A 6,000-nucleotide genomic window follows, 5' to 3' on the forward strand; every position below is an offset into this window, starting at 1 on the left:
CCAAACTCAATTCTACCACAATAAACCCCAGATATAAGTCCCACATAGACCCCTTCCACACCAAACAAGAATCACACTCCCATGACTGTGCTCTGGACACCATCCATCATTAAGATAATACACATATATAGATATACCAAGGGCTTTTTCCTCCTTGCAAGGGAAGTAGTCAAAGTCAAAGGCCATAAATCAACTCCCACCCATTTCATCCCCACCTACTCCACTCCCATTCACCACCCCTTCCTCCCTCCCTTGGCTCCCCCTGGATGATGGATCATCCCTGCATCTTGCCCATTGTGCAGGGTCAGAAGCAATGCAGCAAGACACAACATATCTACAGGAGGACCGCTTCATTGAATCGGCAACCCTCCCTCTCCATCCCTTCATGCAGAAAAAGATAACAGGGAGAAATCCCTTTGGGCTGCATCAAAATATCATTCACACATAACCACTCCTTAACCCCCCCTATCCCCCACCCACTCCCTTTTATGCATCACAGCATCATCCACACACAACCATTCTCCACTCACCTCTATCTTCTGTCTTCTCCCTTCCTTCCTCAACAGATATCCCCCTCCTTCTCAACGCCCCTTTCACCCCATCCATCCATCTCATCCTCAGTTGCTCACTCCTGTTCACTCCATCCACTTCTGCCTTCCACACTTTTTTTTCTTTACTAATCTTTCTTCACTCATTCTTTCCATGTGTCCAAATTATCCCAATGCTCTTTCATCAACTATCTCCCAACTCCTTTTCCACTCCTGCTCTCCTCCTCACCTCCTCATTTCTCATTCTGTCCAGCCTAGCAACCCCTACCATATTTTTCAGGCATTTCATCTCAAACACATATAAACTTTTTCCCTTCCTCTCTTATGTTCCATGTTTCTGCCCCATACAGTGCTGTCTGCACACTCACCCCTTCATACAATCTCCTCTCAGTATCCATTCCCAAATATCTGTTTCTCATTACACTTTTTGATCCCCCAATGTATTTGCTTACTGTTCTCAATCTACATTCTACCTTCACCTCCACTACTCCCCCTTCCACCACATGCACCCCCAGGTATCTAAAGCTATCCACTTCCTCCAGCTTCTCTCCCTTTATAATCACTTCCAATTTACTGCCATCCTCTCCCCTTGTACATGTCATCACCTTACATTTACCCACATTTACCTTCAACTTCCTCCTCATTTAGAAGGGCGACAGCATTTCGTATTTTCTTTCAAAGGGTAGTTATCATTGTCAAAGTTAATATCTCATTTTTTACTAATCAAGCTATCACAAGGGGGGCAAGTTGTAAGCCTCCCCTGGGCACAAGCACACCAAGTGTTATGCAAGTACAGCCAAAAGCATAGGAAAGAGACAAAATCCCCACTATTTTAATTCATCTATATTACCACCCAGAGGTTTCACAGCTGATAAAATCATTTGGCGTTAGCCATAAGAGAATTACCAAATGGGTAAGAAGAATGTGTAGCAGGACAGAAGCGCCAGTTGTCGGCAATGACAAGAAAATTCTCTCTTTTCACTCCTCTCTGTTTCTCCCTCTTTTTTTCTCCTCTCTTTCCCTCTCTTTGTCTGTCTCTCTCTCTCCCTCTCCCTCTCTTTGTCTCTCTCTCCCTCTCTCTCTCTATCTCCTCTTTCTCTCTCTCCCTATCTTTTTCTCTCCTCTCTCTCTCTCCCTCCCTCTCTCTTTCTCTCCCTCACTCTCTCTCTCTCTCTCTCTCTCTCTCTCTCTCTCTCTCTCTCTCTCTCTCTCTCTCTCTCTCTCTCTCCCTCATTCTCCTCTCTCTCTCTCCCTCATTCTCCTCTCTCTCTCTCTCTCTCTCTCTCTCCCTCATTCTCCTCTCTCTCTCTCCCTCATTCTCCTCTCTCTCTCTCCCTCATTCTCCTCTCTCTCCCTCATTCTCCTCTCTCTCTCTCTCTCTCTCTCTCTCTCTCTCTCTCTCTCCCCCTCATTCTCCTCTCTCTCTCTCTCTCTCTCTCTCTCTCTCTCTCTCTCTCCCTCTATCCCTACCCAGTCTCCCTCCCTCTATCCCTCCCCAGTCTCCCTCCCTCTATCCCTCCCCAGTCTCCCTCCCTCTATCCCTCCCCAGTCTCCCTCCCCCCTTCTCTCCCTCTCTTTTTTCTCTTTTCTCTCTCTCTCTCTCTCTCCCCCCTCTATCCCTCCCCAGTCTCCCTCCCTCTATCCCTCCCCAGTCTCCCTCCCTCTATCCCTTCCCAGTCTCCCTCCCTCTATCCCTCCCCAGTCTCCCTTCCTCCTTCTCTCCCTCTCTTTTTTCTCTTCTTCTCTCTTTCTCTTTCTCATTATCTCTCTCTTTACCCCGCGCAGGGTGCCGACTACACGAGTCCTATGGACGCAATATTCTAGTGACTTCGGTGACAATCCCTACGGACCAGGTACACGCACTGCCACTCTCCATCACTTCTACCATCATCTCTTTGGTGCTATGCCGTTGCCAATGGCAGATGCGCTGGTTATCACTGATGAAATTCTCCCTCTCCCTCTCTCGCACACGCGTGTGGGCTCACACACACACACACTTTCAACGAACGGACGGCTTGACGAACGCTCTGAAGAAAAGTGCAGATTGTGGATACCAACGCAAAGAGAAGTGCCTTTTTGTATTTGCAGGGGGGGGGGGAAATTGCTCGTGAGGTAGTGGGAAAGTAAGGAAAGAGGAGAGGGGGAGGGATTGCTGGGGAAATGGAAGGAAATGAGGATGTGGAGGACTTGGCCCAGGCAGACGGGCGTAAGGTCAACATGAAACGACCACCGGACCAGCTCAGTGATGACGAAATGGCAAATAAAAATGTAAAGATTAGAAGTATAGAGAGGAGCAATACAGTAGAAAGTGACGAGAATATGTTCCAGGGATTTAAAGAGGGTGGGGGGGACACAACCCCCCCCCCCCGACTGATAAGACTAGAGGAGAGAGTTGATAAGGTGATCGAGGACTTGGAACGTAAGTTAGGTAATGTAGACTCCATCTTCCAAAGAATTGAAAGGTTGGAACAACTAGAGAAGGCTAACAGAAACTTAACTGAAGAAGTAGAGGACCTAAAAAGACAGTTAGGAAATGTAAAGGAGGAGAATGAGAAATTGAAGAAGAATAGTAATGAAAACAGTGAGAAAATAGCTACAGAAGCTAAAAATTGGAGAATAACTCAAGAAGGGAATAAGGTTTCATTCACTGACATAGTCAAACAGCAATTGAAAGAACATAATGAAGACTCAGTTATTAAAGTGATGAGACAGAAGGAGAATATAGTAAGAGAATTAGCTGACAAAAAGAAATGTATAATTATATTAGGAATGGAAGAGAAACATAACCCAGATAGAACCGCAAGAATCAAGGAGGAAAATGAAAGGGTAAGCAGTTTATTAAAATTAGTCCAGGAAGATGAACCAGAAATTATAAAGGAAATTGAGGAAAAATTCAGACTCGGAAAATATAGTACAGATAAGACCAGACCAATTAAGATTAAATTCAGGTCTCAAACAACGGCAGAGAAAATTCTATCCAAGACAGGGAAACTAGCAACAAATGATCAATATAAAAAGGTATGGATAAAAAGAGAAATGAATAAGGAGGAAAGAGAGGCAGAAAAGCAGAAAAGAATTGAAGCTAAGGCAAAAAACGAGGAAAGAACGGAGTCAGAGAAAGAGAGATTCTATTGGAGAGTAGTGAACATGAAAATAAAGCAGTTCGACATACTAAAGAAAAACATAAGGGAAACAGAGAATACAATGGAAGTGGCAGAAAACTAAGAGTGTCTTACACAAATATAGATGGATTGATAACAGGATTGAATGAACTGAATGATTATTTGAAAGAAAAAGAACCGGACATAATGGGAATTGTAGAAACAAAATTAAAAGGCCCACTACCACCCAACAGTGTAGGACATGATACATACAATTATTGGATTAGAAACAGAGAGAAAAAACAAGGGGGTGGAGTTATGTTCCTGACTAAGAAGGATATAAACGTGAAAGGTGTCATATATGGAAAGAATACAGTAGAGATGATTATGATAGAAGTGGAAGACCGAGATAAGAAGAGCAGAAAATTTGTGATCAATTATGTGCCTCCGAAAACAGCCTCATGGGAGGAGAGTGAACATAAAAGTATGTTAGAGGACACAAAGATAGCATTAACTAAAATAATGGAAGACGGAGGAAGAATAGTTATGATGGGCGACTTTAATTGCAAAGAAATCTGCTGGGAAGAAATGACAGTAAAGAGTGGTGATGACTCATGGGGAAATGCTCTACTTGAGATGATTACTGACCATTCAATGACACAATGGATACAAGAGAACACTAGGTATAGAAATGAAGAAGAACCATCGAGGCTAGACTTAATAATTACATCTGAACCTAGAATAGTGGACAAGATTGAATATAAAACACCAATAGGTAAAAGTGACCACATATTGATTGAACTGGAACTTAATGAAGAAAAATATATGAAAAGAAATGAACAATATAGAAAAGGAAGATTGATGTATGAAAAAACAAACTTTGATAAAATAAGAGAATTCTTCCAACAAGAAAACTGGGAAGAAATATACAAAGAAGAAACATCAGTGGAAGAGAAATGGAATATTTTGACAAAAATTTACAAAGAAGGAGTGGAAAAGTATGTCCCAAGACAAAAACAAGAAAAAGAATATGTAAAATGCTGGTACAACAAAAGTTGTAGGGAGTTAAAAGACAAAAGAGACAAAGCCTGGACCGGATGGAAAAAAGACAGAAGACCTGAAAAATGGAAAATATATACTGGTTATAGAAATGAATATGTACAAAAGTGCAGAGAGGAAAAAAGAAAATATGAAAAAGATGTTATAGAAAAGTGTAAAGATCAACCAAAACTATTCTACAGATTTGTAAACAATAAACTGAAAAACAAACAAGACTTGGAGAAATTAAGACAAGGAGGAGTTGAATACACTGAGGAAATGGAAATGGCAGAAATTATGAACAAACATTTTAAATCAGTGTTTACAAGGGAAAATATACAACCTGAAGAGATTGAGTGGAAGGAAAAAGTCCCCCCTATGGAAGAAATAGAAGTAACAAAGAATGGAATATTGACACACTTGGGTAATTTTGATGTCAGAAAATCGCATGGGCCAGATGAAATAGCAAACTGGATTCTGAAAGAATGCAGGAATGAACTGGCAGACAAAATACATAGCATAATAAGCAGTTCCTTAAAAGAAGGAAAAGTTCCAGAAGATTGGAAAAAAGCAAATATAGTACCTATATATAAAGGAGGAAATAAAGAAGAACCTACCAACTATAGACCAGTCTCTCTAACAAGTACAATAGCAAAAATATGTGAAAGAATTATCAAAAGTAGATGGGTAAAATACTTGGAAAAAAACAACGTACTAAATCCAAGGCAATTTGGATTCAGACAAGGACGATCATGCGTCACCAATTTAATATGTTTCTATTCAAGGCTAATAGATATAATACAAGAAAGAGATGGATGGGCTGATTGTGCATTTCTAGACCTAAAAAAAGCTTTTGACAAAGTACCACATAAGAAGTTGCTTAAGAAATTAGAATATGAAGGAGGAATACAAGGTAAATTGCTAAATTGGATGGAAGACTTTTTGCAAGAAAGAAAAATGAGAGTAGTGATAAGAGATCAGCACTCAAAATGGAATGAAGTAATAAGCGGTGTCCCGCAGGGAACAGTTCTGGCCCCAATAATGTTTGCTATATATATTAATGATATGGATGAAGGAATTGAAAGCTATATGAGCTTCTTTGCAGATGATGCAAAATTACTGAAAAGAGTGAAAACTGAAGAAGATTGTGAATCACTACAGAGAGATCTAAATAAAGTACAAGAATGGAGTAGGAAGTGGGAGATGGAGTTCAATACAAAAAAGTGTAGTATAATGGAATTTGGAAAAAGCAAAAACAGAATAACAGGATCATATAATTTGGGAGAAGAAGGAATAAAAAGAGTAGAAAATGA

The sequence above is a fragment of the Oratosquilla oratoria genome, chromosome 14, assembly GCF_046742065.1.
Source record: "Oratosquilla oratoria isolate Oo_2021 chromosome 14, ASM4674206v1, whole genome shotgun sequence".
In the NCBI taxonomy this organism is placed as follows: Eukaryota; Metazoa; Arthropoda; class Malacostraca; order Stomatopoda; family Squillidae; genus Oratosquilla; species Oratosquilla oratoria.